We start from the raw sequence: 15,480 nt of genomic DNA, 5'->3' as shown, positions 1-15,480 counted from the left end.
GGTGTTTTTCATTTTGATGTATGCGGTCCTTTTGAAGTACCTTAACTTGGAGGAAACAATTAATTTGTGTTATTTATGGATGGGTTCACAATAAGGACATGGGAAGCACTTATAAAGTTCAAACATGAGGTGTTTTCTGAGTTCAAGAAGTTCAAAGTGAAGGCAGAAAATTAGATTGGACAAAGGTTGAAGATATTCATAACAAATAGTGGAGGTGAGTTCAACTATGGAGAGTTAAAAAAAATTTATGAGGATAATGGTATAGAGCATGAGGTGACTACTCCATACACTCCACAGAATAATGGTCTTGCTGAAAGAAGAAACACAATTATGCTTGACATGATCAGAAGCATGTTGAAAGAAAAGAAGCTACCTCACATATCTGGGGAAAAGTTATTGCTACTGCAGCTTATGTGCTAAATATATGTTCAACTAAGAAGCTAAAGGAAATTGTTCCTTTGAAGAAATGGAGTAGAAGAAAGCAAAGTGGGAGCCATCTGGAAGTGTTTGGTTGTGTTTGTTACAAACATGTTATAGATGCTACTATAATGAAATTGGATGAATGAAGCAATGTTATATTGCTTATAGGTTACCACTCTACAGGTTCCTATAAATATTGTCCAGTCATTAATAAATTTGCTATAAACAGAGATCTGATAGTTAAAGAATCAAAAACATGAGATTGGAATAAGTCTGATCCTGCTTTTGGAGTTAAAGGCATTTCTGAAGATGTCTCTGAAGGAGAATTTGTCTTTGAAGGAGATTTTAACTTTGAATGTGACTCAGATTCTGAAGGTGATTCAGACTCTGAAGGTAATTCAGGCTCTGATGGTAGTTGAACCTCTGATAGCAGTCCAACTTCTGATGGTAGTCCAACCTCTAGTGGTAGTCCAGCCTCTGAATGTAGTCCAGCCTATGGCGGTATTCCAACTTCTAAAGATGTACCTGACTCTGAAGGTGAACTTGCACAGTTTCAGAGGCCACATAGAATCACACAGATACCAAGGAGACTGTCATACCCCAAAATTTGCCTGTATATATCTACCAATGTCATGTTATTTCAAACAAGCGCAATGGCCTAGCGGATAATGAGTTGGGTATAAGCCTATGTGTGAAGAGGCTTGAGTTCGAATCCCACCACCTCTTTTGTTTTGGCATTTTTGTCTTTTTATTTTTTTCTCGTTGTTATTACTATTTTTTCTAAATTTCTATAGTTTTAGTATTTTAGATTTTTAAGTTAATTTTAGTCACTTCATTTTGTTTTAAATTTGGTTTTTTAGTATTTTTAGTTTTAATTATTTTCTCTAAAAATTTTAGATTCTATTATTATTATAAAAAAGTACAAAAATAAAAAAAATATAAGATTTCTTTTAAGTAGTAAAGTTTTAAGATTTTTATAAAATATAGTTGTTATAAGAAAAATACTCATCAAATCTTTTCATTCTCAAGCGTGCAGATACACTGTTACGCTGCAAAAAATGTTCAATTCCAATTCCAATAAAATCTTCAATTATCCTCAATCTCACTCAATCAACATTCAATGAGATTTGATCAAAAAATTATTCTTCAAGACCTAATTTGGCCTTATAAAAGCTGCATAAAATTGACAATGAACGAGGATTCGCAGGCAAGGGAGGCGGTTCAAAAGCTCACAAAATTTCAATAAAAATTGGAATTCGGTTTGAGAGATTAGAGAAGATTCAGAGATCTTTGAAGGTTCAGACGCGTTCCCGGATTACTCCTGATCAATTCCCAATCATTATCATCGATTCAGACCACTCAAAACGCAAACACACGCTCACGAAAGAACAAGGTTTTCTTGAATTCGGTTTCTTTGATTTACGCATCATGAATGAAATTTGGTTGCATAATCGTGTTTAGAATGTTGTTATGAAACTTTCTGAATGATTTAATTTGATATTTCTTGCGGTTTAACGATTTCACCATGGCTAGGGTTCATAGCTTTCAGGTTGGGGCTTTGCGAAACAGTTGAAATTGGGCGAAACTAAGAGCACCATTAGATTCGTGGGTTAATTTCTGGTTAATCTATGTCTTTACCTCTGATGTATACTTCGATTTGTTGAGTTTTCAAATATGCAGGGTCTATAGCAACACAAATAAACCGTGGCCAAAAGTGTTTTCTTTTGCAGAGTTCCAAAGGTGGAAGAAGAAGTCTGGCCGCGGTTTACTTGCTTTTGAAATTTTTCTAAACATGTTTCATGTTATAATGAACTGGCGAAATATTATAGACAACTAACACAGATAGCGCAGGTGGTAAAGGATGTGTGTTGTTGAGTTAAGTCACCTGGGTTCGATACCCACGGGCGATGTTTGTTTTTTTGTAAAACTTGAAACATTAGTCCACTAGCAGATCTGGTGTGGTGAGGTTACTCACACGTATGATGTGCCTTCACACACCAACCAGTAGATCTACAGCGGCCAGAATCCAAAGGTCCCGGATGCGCCTCCCTACCATACACCCTCAGTGCATGCTACACCAGATCAAAAAGTTAAGAATTTCTGAATTTTTTTTATTATTATTACATGACTTATATTTCCTTTTATTTTAGTACACATATTTGTTTATTTATTATATAAAACTTATTTTCAAAAAACCTTTTGAAATACAATATTTATTATCTTTTTTTACTTATCTAGTTATTTATAATATATATAATTTATTTTCTTCATATTATTATTTTCTTAATGTAATATTTATTTATTAAAATCTTTAAAAAACCATCTTTATTGTATTTTAATTCCAAAAATTCCTAAAAATTATTTGTTACACTTGACTTAATTTTCTCATCCCGATTTAATTAATTAGGTCGCGAGACCAATAATTAATTAAATCATTCACATTTTCTTATTTAAATTCGTAATCAGGGTTTACGAAGATCATGCCCTACACTGAATGTTTTATTTATGCTTTTCAGGGTTATCGACATGGTTCACTCCGACAACGACGCGCCTGATCAAAAAAACCAGAGCTAAGTATCTTACCTTTAAAGCCTATTTTATTTTCTTTTAAAATCAGGGGTTTGTCTTGCCTTCACTATTTCTGCTTTTGCCCTTTTCAGGGTTACCCCCGAGGTTTTCCGCCAACCATATCAGATCAAATTCGAAGCTAAGTGCCTTTTATTATTATTTTATTTATTAATTTCATTATTCTTTTTACCTTTATGGTTAATAAAGTTCGCCTTCGAACCGATAATGCACTCACTCTCTGTTTTATGTCTCTTCTTTTTCCTTTTCAGGGTTTGTCAAATGCCAAAGCTACGTCGTTGGTAACCCTAAACCCTATTTTATTTTATGTCTTTTATTATTACTTGTGCCAACCCTGTTGGAATCCGCTGGTTTCACTTTCCCCCTTTCCTATATTGCCTTTTATTGCTTTATATACTGCGTGGTTAGTAATTTAGGGAGTGCAAATTTAAACTGGATTAGAGTCACTAATTACAAGATAAATAACTGAATTGAACCACGTGATTGTTGCACCCACGCACACTCTTGGGGTAACCTCTCTGTTGCCTGTTGCCTGTTGCCTGTTGCCTGTTGCCTGTTGCCTTGTGTTATTTTGCAGAATAGCCAGTCCCTCGAATACGAGGATACCTTAGCCAGTTGCCTCGATTAAGATCATGGTCCCTAATGATGCTGCCTTCGATATGCATGATCTCGACCCTCGGAAGTTGCCTACGGAAAAGGCTGAGGTATCCTCTGGTTGCCTACGAATAAGGCTGTTCTGGTCTTTCCCTTTGACTACCTGCCTCCCTATGGTATGGGTCAGTCTTATGGCGAAGGATATTTCGATGACCCGTTTACCTCCAAACGAAAGGCTTCCTGCCCTCTTATGGCAAGGACTGACCCTTTCATTCTGAAAGGCTAAAAAGAGACCTATCATCTGAGTTTAAGGTAATTGCCCCTAATTGCCTTGCCATGCTCTATTTTCTATATTCTTTCTCAAAATTCTTCAAAAACTGGCTACGCTCATTTACGAGCTAAAGTCCATTTTTTTTCCTCTTTCATCTACATTTTCTGAAAACGAGCAAGCAAAGCAATTAAGAGCCCATGGAAAACCATGGATGCAAAGGGTGCCTTACACCTTCCCTTTGCATAAATTACCCCCCGAACTTAGATTTCTTTAAAAGGTTTTTTTCTATTTCTTTTAGCCTTTCTGAATTTGTTTGGATAAAATAAAAGTCGGTGGCGATTCATGCTTAACCGCGACATTTCGATTATAAAAAGTCAGTTCACTGTATTACAGAGACGTATAGATTTTGAGTTGCTACAAGACACTGAGATTGAATCTGTAGGTGAATTCACATGGTGTGGCATGATGGTGGATAATGAACCATTTAGCATTGATGAGGTTCTCTAGAAGAAATTATGGGTGAAAGTCATGAAGGAAGAATTTTAAGTCATTGAAAGAAACAAGACATGGGACGTGACTCTTCTACCAAAGAACAAGAAAGCCATCAATGTGAGATGGATTTTCAAGATAAAGTTGAAGCCATATGGGTTAATTGTCAAACATAAAGAAAGGTTATTAGCTAAAGGATTTCTACAAAAAATCTAGTTTAGACTACTTTGAAGTGTTTGTATCGGTAAATATACAAGAAATAGTCAGACTGATGATTACTATAGCTGTAAGTAGGAATTGGGCTCTGATACATTTAGATCTAAAATCTACTTTTCTAAATGGTCCATTACAAGAAGAAATTTATGTGTTACTGTAACACCCCTAAAATTAGATTTAATTATTTAATCGATTATTTAATGTTTTGATGTGATTATATGACGTGTGATGATTATGTTGATGTGTGTGGGGTAGTAGAATTGAGGTGGTAATCAGAATAATAAAATAAAATAGTCTAATGAACATGGTTATTATTTAATTAAATAAAATAAGAGATAATATGAGGAGAAGTTAGTGATGGCATAATTGGAAGTTCATAATAGGGATCTTAAGGCTAACTAGGTAAAAAGAAAAAATAGGAGAGATTATTCATTCGACGTAGAAATTGGAGAAACGTGAAAAGTAGTGAAAGCTAGGTCAAGAAGAGGAGAAGGAGAATCAACCGTAGAATTCAAAGAGAAGGTCAAACTAACTAATAATCTAAGGTAAGGGGAGTTATCATGATTATTATGTTTGATGAAATTGATGAATGATCATGATGAATTTGTTGAGATTGTATGACTACTATGTTGTATGATATTGTTTATTATTGTATCGATGAATGATAACATGATCTAGAGTCAAATACACCATGTTTATGGATTTGAAGGTCTAGGATTTAATAGAGAATGATGGAGATATGATGAATGTTTGTAGCTTTGTGTTTAAGATAATTAATCCATGTTAGAATCGCAGGATATTTCAGGGCCGCATAGTGTGGCGGAGTCCGCTTAGCACGCTCTGAAAAATAGAAAAGATGGTCGTGGCAAAGAGGAGCCTGCTTAGCGCGGTAGGGACGTGCTTAGTGCGGTCCCTGAAAAATGGAAATTTATAATTTTGAAAATTAATTCCAGAATATGGTAACTTATATTTTGTTAGAATTTTTGGGAATTTTCTGGAATTTACTGTGCACTTTTGGGTGGATTTAAGGGGCATTTTTTTATGCAATTTGGCTTTGTGGATTTTTGCGTTTCTATATTTGACTTTGATGAATGTTGTTATGTTTCTATATTTAACTATGATGGATATTGTGATAATTGATTACGTGATGTACTGATGATTGTGTGTTGAGTTAATCAAGGCGTTGTAAAGTTGTATGTTTGAATAATGACATGACTTTGTTGAATACATGAATGATGATGCCATTTGATTAGCCGTGGTCGTTGATTTTGTAAAGTTAAGCATCATGCATTCATAGCATAATTGTAGGACGAAAGTCCAGTGATATTGTAGGACCTTGGTCCAGTGATGGCCTTTAATCCCATTGTGTAGACTGAGTGCAGCTTGTTGATGAACTCCGGTTCCAAGCGGGAATCGATCTTATGGTGGAAATCTTTAGAGAACGATGACGGAGTCATCAGTGATGAATTGGTACCATATGCATGAGTCTTTTATTGTTGCATTGCATTATTGTGATGTTGTGCGATTTGATGATGTTTGATTACCTTGATGTGATTGATGATTATGTGATGGTGTGCAGGTGTGGGTAAGTATGAATACATGATGAATATGTTGTATATATATATACGTGTGATTGATCGTTTGTATCCGACTACTATATTTGTTCCTTATGTCTTACATAAAGATTATGAAATACTCACCCTTTCTGTTTAAATGTTACCTCAACGTAGGTAACGCGCAGGTAATCAGAAATAGTCCATTGAAGTTTCAGGATAGCTTCATGACGTCCTTTTACTGTTGTTTAGATTGAGGGGAGTCTTGCTCTGATAGGTAACATCGGGATGAGTCGTTATATTCCAGAAATTTCATGATCACTTTGATTATTTTGAATTTGAATTGCATTTCGATGAATTACCTTTCAAATGATTTTGATGTTGATGTTTTCACTTATGACTCATGAACCGTGAAGTTTAAATTGATGTTTTATGAGAACTATTTTAAAGATGTTTAAATTTGTGGATTCCGCTGCGAGATAATATGCGTTGATTTATGATGATAAATGAGATATAGTTTTGAAATGAATTGTTGATGCAACCCGTGTTACGGAGCAGGACTATTGTTTGTGATGTTTTTATGACGATGTGACACCTTGGTTGATGATTTTATTTGATGTTAATTCGTATCACATTACCAAGCTGCAATCAGAATCCTCATGTATGTAAAGGGGACTCTGAAGCAAGGAATTATGTTTCCATCTAGAGAGTCAAATGTTGTTGAGCTGATATGCTATTCAAATACGGACTAGTGTGGAGACAAAGTTGACAGAAGAAGCACTACATGTTACGTGTTTATGTATCTATGTGTCCCATTTTTTGGTAATCCAAGAAGCACCCAATGGTTGCATTGTCAACCTATGAAGCTGAATACATTGTTAGAGCTTTGTCAGCTTGTCAAGCTGCTTGGCTGATAAATATGCTGCAGGAACTGAAGTTCAATGTGAGCAAATCACTCAAGTTGATAATTGATAACAAGTCTGCAATTAACCTTGCCAAGAACCTAGTTTTGCATGGGAGAAGCAAGCATAAATATAATAAGTATCATTTTTTGTGAAATCAAGTTCATAATGGAGTACTTGAAGTTGTTCACTGTAGCCTGGACTGGAAATGAGTTGAGTCGAGCTCATCTCAGCTCGTCTCGTAAAGAATGGGTTCAACTCAAATATCGGTTCGAGTTCGTCACTGAATTTTTTTCCAGTTCAAGTTCGATTCGTTAGAATTTCACGAACAACTCGGTTCAGCTTGTTAGGTTCATCTCATTAGGTTTAACTTGTTTTCTTCATGGACTTAAAAGTAATTTTTTGAAGTTTATTCTTTTTATATATTTGATATTTTAAATTTATATTTTTTTAAAATAAAAAATTAACATAAAAGTTATAAAAGTTATTTGATATTGTATAATTTTTTTAGAAATATTTTACTCTGTTGAGAATATAAATTATCAATTAAAACCGTTAGATTGAAAGAAAATATATGGCTAAGATTTGGAGCAAATCTTTAAACCTAATCTTAAAAATAATATAATCCATATCATATATAATTGAGTTGACTCATAAATCTAACGAGTTGAACTATGTATAGTTCAAATTCAGCTCATTTAGTTAACGAACTTGATTCTTAGCTCATATTCAGCTCATTTGGTTCATGAACCTAGTTCAATGATTTAATTGTCGAATCGAATCTTGAACTATTTTCGAGTTGGTTCGGTTCATTGTGAGCTCTAACTGTAGCACTCAGAAGCAACTTGCAGATATGCTTACCAAGGCGATCGAAGCTAAACACTCCATTAATTTGAGGAATGAAATTGACGTTGTTGATTTTAAAACCTGAATATGGATTAAGGGATGGTGTTGAAATGTAATCCAAATTCAGTATAACTTTAGTTTCATTTGTATTAGAGTTTAGTTTGCATTTGATTTTAGTGTTAAATATGTTTTTGGTCCCTATAAAATAGCTAATTTTATTTTTGGTCCCTATAAAAGCAAATGACATGTTTTGGTCACTACAAAATATATTATGCACGTAGTTTTAGTCACTACTGTTAAACTAATGTGTATTTTTGAATGATTATTTTGCGTTTGATATTTTAAAAAAAGTTCCTCAAGTTATTTTTTAAAAACCAATGTGTATTTTTTAAAAAGTTCCTTAAAAAAAAAGAATTCAAAATTTGATTTTTAAGTCGAGATTTTCATTAATTTTATCATTATTTTTTGAAATTTGAAAAATTCATATTTAATTTTTCCCAATTTAAAATATTCTAAAATTTATTAAATAAATATTTTACAGTATCTTAAACACTCATAAAAAAAATTATTCAAAAATTTAAAAATTAAAGGGTAATTAAACCGTTTTCAAAAGTTTAAAAAATAGCAGACTAAAACTGAATGCATAAAAATTTTAGAAGAATCATTCATTGAAGAAAAATTTTATAGGGACTAAAATTGTAGGGTCACATATTTATTATAAGGACTCCTGACATATTTAATCCTTGATTTTAATTTAGTTACCGAATACAATTTTTACGCTGTTAACTCCAACTGTGTCACCTGGAGAGTTTATTTTTAGTAGGGAGCATTGATACAAAGTTGAGGAACAAGGAGACACACTACTTGTCCACCTAAAACTTTAAGGTGAATGGGTTCTCCCACTTATATATGATTAAGTCTCCACATTCCTATTCAACGTGAGACTATTTCCCCACTAACTCACACTTGCTATATTATTCCAACACTCCCCATCAAATGCGAGTCTACAATGCTCCCCCTCACACTTGTACCGCCGTTACCTCTTCTTGAAAATTTCGATACAAGTTAGCCGGTTCTTTTTTCGAACCAAAGGCTCATGATACCAATTTGTTAGTGCGTGAAGCACTTTTAGTGAGGAGAGAAATTATTCCAACAAGCCCGAGGTTTAATTTAGTTTCAATCTTACATGTAGTGGTATGGACAATATGAAACATGTGTAATAAGGTTATCATATGTCAGAAACGGTTGCCGGTGAATCATTGTATAACTTTCATTATTTACTTGTCTTATACCGCTAAAAATACACATATTATCTGCGGAATTTAAAAAATAGCAAGGACTAATTAGAAGTGGATTTATTTACATTCTTCGAGCTTTGAAATCTCTCTTCTAAATTAAGAGCTTGACCCACTCTTGTGCTTAACGGTTTAGGGGATGTTGGATGGCAAAATGCCCACTCTATTTCTATTCGTGCTTCTTCTCTTGCCTTCTCTTAACTTATTGTATAGGCGAGGGCTCTTCTTGACTCTTTCCCCTTTAAGGTGATTGTTGCTTTTTTTAGCCTTGGCTTAATCTCTTTCCTCTTGTAGGTGGTTGTTGGGAGATCTATATAAATTTTTAAATTCAACTTACGCTATTAAGACATTTTCATTAAAATATGTTGTCGGCTTCTTTGCAGTCGTATGGGTCATCATGCCAAAATTAAAGACGAAACCCTATTTATAGATTTAATGGGGCACAACTAGGTAGACAATATCTGTAGAAACTCACAAGATTTCAAAGCAATAAGATTCCCCATTAGAGTTTAACTTTCTGATAATATTTTCTTTCTCAATTATTTGACGATAGAGTGCTCTAAAGACTAGAGGCTACAAAGCGTGTATGCATTTTTCTTTTAATTAAACAAAAGACAAATTATAAAATGGATTTTTATTTTCCTATGACGGCATGAATAGCTGTCGTATGTGAATGTTTGTGGCCCTTGCTTCAAAGGGTTTATAGTTTCTTTGATTTTCTTGTGTATTATATTGTGTACACATATATAAACTATATCCTTTAGGTGAGTAAAAAAAATACTATCCTTAAGGGTATTATTATTATTATTATTATTATTATTATTATTATTATTATTATTATTATAATTATTATTATTATTATTATTATTATTATTATTATTTATTATTTATTATTATTATTAATATTATTAATATTTAAAATTATTATTATTATTATTATTTATTTTCTAAATAAAACAAAGTAAGAATGACAAGAGAAACATACAAAAAGCCTTGGAATAGTTTGGGAAAAAAAAAGGAACCCTAATATATGATAACTTTCATATATATAGAAATCGAACACCCCACACACACGCAAATCCTTCTTGTCTTTACTATTTTTGCTTACACAATCTTGTCTTTACTTTGTACCATGAGAAATTATATTTTAAGAAACAAAAAATTGACAGAAATCAAACAATAAATTAGATGAATAATGCCGTTTATATATATGATAAGTTTGTTTGATAAATAATTGATAAATATTTTATCTTTGAAAATTCGATATATGATCTTATGTCCAACTACTTATTGAAGCCAGAAGACTTACAAATTTTCATCAACAACTCAACTTCTAGAGATTTAATTAAATACATATAGTTTTTTTTCTTCTTATAAACAATGGAATTAATAACATAAATAGAACATAAGGGGTATTCAGCCCGTTAATGATGATGTTAAATATTATCAATTATAATTTTAAATAAATAGTTGAGTACAAATCATAATTCTTAAATATCATTTATATTTAAATATATGAAATTATTGTATGTTTGAACATAAATTTAATAATTAATAAAAAAATGGTAAAACACATGAAAATGTGTATTTCAATTTAAAAAATAATTGTTTTTTCAAATTATTTAAACTAGTATTTATAGAAAAAAAGGATTTTCCAAAAAAAATGAAAAAGTAATTTAAGTGTCTTGAAATAGTTAATTTAATTTATAACAAAGATGTGAATATAGACTACCAAATAACTACTAATAATTTTCTATTTAAAAAATAATTAACTTAAAAAAAGAGAACACCCTATATACGAGTTGGGGTGACAAACATACATGTCTTTCGTTTAAATTTATCACTCAAACACTCAAAAACGTTAAATAGAGCGGAGATAATTAAAAATGTGAACTTAAATTTTTTGTCCGTTTTGAAAAATTAAGAACCAGGTGAAAAGGTTTTGCACGATCTATACCTCTAAAGCATAAAAATGCAAATTTTATTATCGCAAAAACCCAAAAATTCAAAACAATGTTGGGCGGCGAATATATTAAAGCGTGTAAACCTTAAATCAAGATCCATTTCACAAAAATATAGGGATAAATGAGACATGTCCAAAGAAGCAAACTTGATAGGTATGAGATCGTGTTGATAGTAATAAATTATTTTTTGTGTACGGAATATATTCAATTCTGTTTTCTTATTTTAAAGGATAAATTAATATTTCAATAAGTTGAGAAAATATTAGAAAAAATATAGTAGTTTGAATTGTAACTATATTTAAAGAAAATATAAAAAATAAATAGGTGATGAAGCCAAAACCATCTTTGTCATTACCTTTATTTTCACAAAACAGCTGATGTAGCCGATCAGACTTTTTCGGATTAAAAAAAGGATACCATGCACTATCGAGGATCTTTTTCTTTTCTTTTTTATTTTCTTCACATAATCAAATCGTGTTGTGGACACCTTTAATAGGAGAGAGAACATTTGAAAACATTCTCATTGGTTCTATTTGTGGTAATAAAACAGATTTTGTATAGTGCTTTTGTTCGCTCACTATATACATCATGCAGTATTATGTACAGTTCTACACGTAGAAATGCCTGTGATTAGGACAATTAAACTATCTTATTCATGATGAGTTGGTATAGATAGTAACAGATTTGAGTTTATTTATACTAAATACTAATCATAAGAGGAGGAAGAGTGTAATTTTCAAGTTTTTCTAATGGAAAGATACATAATATTGAATAGTTTAAAATTACAAAGTTATACTGAATTCATTCTCTATTCGCTGCTCGATGTAGGGATATGTAAAAATATGGTTAATTGAACCATATTTCTAATCTGAATTACATTGAACCACAAAAAATTTGATCAATTTAAATGGTTAATGAACTGAACCATATATCATAAACAATTTAGTTAACCAAATTTAAGTTAAAAACTAGTTTAAACCGTTTAACTAACTGTTTGTAAAAACATCAAAAATACTTTTTAATCAAAAAAAATTTTGAATATTTTTTTTAAATTAAGTTTAAAAAGATATTTTTATTTAAAAAGATTGTAAACTTTTTTCTAAAAAATAGTTAAATAGTAAATTTTTTTTCTAAATAATAAAATTAATTGTTTTTTTTTCTTTCTGAAAAATAAAATAATACTATAATATTTCAATTACTTTATATATATATATATATATATATATATATATATATATATATATATATATATATATATATATATATATATATATATATATATATATATATATATATATATATATATATATATATATATATATATATATATATATATATATATATATATATATATATATATATATATAAGCAATTTTAAAACACTTTATAAAATAAATCTAGTTTTAACTATAAATTGATTTTAAACTTGTTTATAACTAAAAACTGATTATAAATCAGTTTATAAATACAAACTGGTTCTGAACTAAGTTAAAACTGAATTAAAATTGTTTTACCAATTAACTAATTTTTTATTAAAATGGTTTTCAAAAACTGAACTGAACCATTAATTTGGTTCAGTTCAATGCAGTTCATGAACCACGAACACCCCTAGCTCGATGTCATCATAACCTATGACATAATTGGATGAGGAAGCTTAAGGATGTTTTGAAATCGATGAGGTTCAACCAAAAACGGAGATTTATACTGATAACTAAAGAAAATATGGTGGGTTATACTATTCTAGGCCGAGGGTACTAATGTCATCATATATGTTCATCATCTATTCTAAATGTATCATAGTTTTAATTAGACAAGTTGAAAATAGAGGTGGAAATAGTTTATACTAGACCAAATTTTATAATGTCTAAGTCTTTTCTACGACAAATTTTTAAGGCATGCGTGGAGCCTATGGCCTATTATAGGTTTTTATGACCTGGTCTAACCTTTATAAAAGTTTGACCGAGTTTGGAAATCTATTTAAAAGTTTGTTTTATATGAATATTTTTAGATTGTTCATTTTTTTAATAGGCAACTTGACCTTCTGTATACTATTTAGCTTATTTTCTAATAGATATGCATATATAGACTAACATATAAGACTTCTCAACCTTTTTTAATTGTCAAAGTTTCACCTATCAAATCACATAGGCTTTTAAAAAAGCCTAAGCCTAACATTTTTTATTAAATAGGATAGGCAAAGTAAGACTTAAATAGACCAGGCTAGTGGCCTCTGCAGGTCAAACTTGGCCTATTCTCACCCCTAGTTGAAAAATAGAGGTAGCATCCATGCCTTTAATAATTTGCAAGAATGTTTCGATTGGTTTTCATCTCCCTTTGCAGATAATTTCTTCTTGTTCTTTATATCAGTTCTGAATTAATAGGTGGTGTTGAAAGAATTAAATATTTTTATGAAGAATCTATAAGCCATACAATCAATTTGCAATAATAAAATAAAATATTAATATAGTTTGAATGCCTTACCCATAGTGTAGAACTCTCACAACTACAAAAATAACTTTTCACCATGTTTGGGAGAAGAATTTTATCATAGTTGGAGGCCTGTGGTAACGAAGCGTGTGATAGTAAATGTCATATTTTCTATCACGGGTTAGTAGTCGTGGTAAAAACAGAATTACGCTCAACATTTCACCACAATTAAAAAACCAATTGTAGAAAAAGGTGTAATGGTCATGAGCTCGATACTCAGCGCCATCATTTTGGGTGACTAATTTTGATGTAGTAAAGCGGCAAGCAAAAGATTCTAAGTATTTCGGGTTTTATAGTATTCACAGAGATCAGTGCGAGTGAAAGATGATTGTTCAAAAGTTTCAGCATTTCTGAGTTTGGGTTGAATGGTTTAAAGCTTAAAGTGCAGAAAGTAAAATATAAACATAAAAAGAATACATTCTTAGGAGATTAGAGACCTCGTCGGGATTGAATTTCATATACCCGTCAAATACATAAACCTATTACTCAACCATACACAACCTAAACTACTCATCAATATTATCACGTATCGCTCACGTAGAGGTTATGTCTAACGCAAAGTGAGGTATCAACCGTTTTGATCTCGTTGGCGATGTCTCGCGTAACACAATCAACGCGGAGGCATTAAGATTCGATATCCAAAATGAATCCTAAGCCTAAGTCTATCTATAAAGTCTAGAACCTAGCAAATATTCATCTAAGAACAAGATTTGAGAAGTTTATGCCTAAAGCAACTTAAATCCAAGTACAAAGCAAAAGCAAGGATAAACATCGATACTGATTTAAAAACCAGATTTTATACAATGCCATGAGTAATAAATGTACATAAGATTCGAGTTAACTTACATAAAAACCCCGCCAAAATAGAGTTTACAAAAAGAGGAAAAGAGATAAACTGACACTTCTCGAGTTGTCAGGACGATTGGTGAGAATCTGGCTCCAATCCAACAAGATGCAAGCTTCATATGTTGTTATCAAAGCCTCTCATCAAAAGAATGTTATTGATGGAGTTGGGAGAAAAAAAATACCTAAATCATACCCTAAATATATGTTATAATAAACTTCTAAATATAAGTTTCTGCCTAAGAAATTTTGCCTGATGAGCAAATATTTCTCCCGACGACGCACTACTTACCCAAAATGCAGCCCATTACTGCCAAATTCGCCCTCAGCTCGCCGGACGAATTTGACAGCAAACACAAAAATAATTTTCTTGCTTTCACAATAATTTAAGAACCGTAACTCTGATTTACATGCGTTCAGAAGCGTTGGAAAGCTTATTTGATGCTCTATCAAACTGACTAAATATCATTTCTTTAATACCTACAAAAATTGAGATAAAAACAATCAAACTCAATGATATTTACAAGAAAATGCGACTAAACACAATATGTATAATTTTACATACAAGTTAGAGTTTATTTACGGTATTACAATAGAATAAGTATATAAATGCCACAAAACAATACACAAATATAACTACTATTCTTCACTTATCAAACTCTCCCCAACTTAGACTTGTTTGTCCTCAAACAAAAATCAATCAACTTAAAGAAAAAAAAGTAATTAACCAAAGAATCATAAATCAACAAGTTTTGTAAAACGAAAAACAAATGTATGGTTCAGAACAAAAATGTACAAGAAAAAGAATGCTTACCACAATCCTACAATGACAACATGAAAACAAAACGAATCTTAAGTATAAAAATCATGCAAAACAATATAAAATAATACAAGCTCAATCATGAATCACACCTCGTAAAAATTCATTGAGGGATGAAAAACACACAAAAATGAGGGGCTTAACACTCTTCCAACAATATTACAAACAAAAGACTAAATTATTCATTCATCCAA

The sequence above is a fragment of the Vicia villosa genome, linkage group LG3, assembly GCF_029867415.1.
Source record: "Vicia villosa cultivar HV-30 ecotype Madison, WI linkage group LG3, Vvil1.0, whole genome shotgun sequence".
Taxonomy (NCBI): domain Eukaryota; kingdom Viridiplantae; phylum Streptophyta; class Magnoliopsida; order Fabales; family Fabaceae; genus Vicia; species Vicia villosa.
This window is presented reverse-complemented; position numbering follows the sequence as displayed.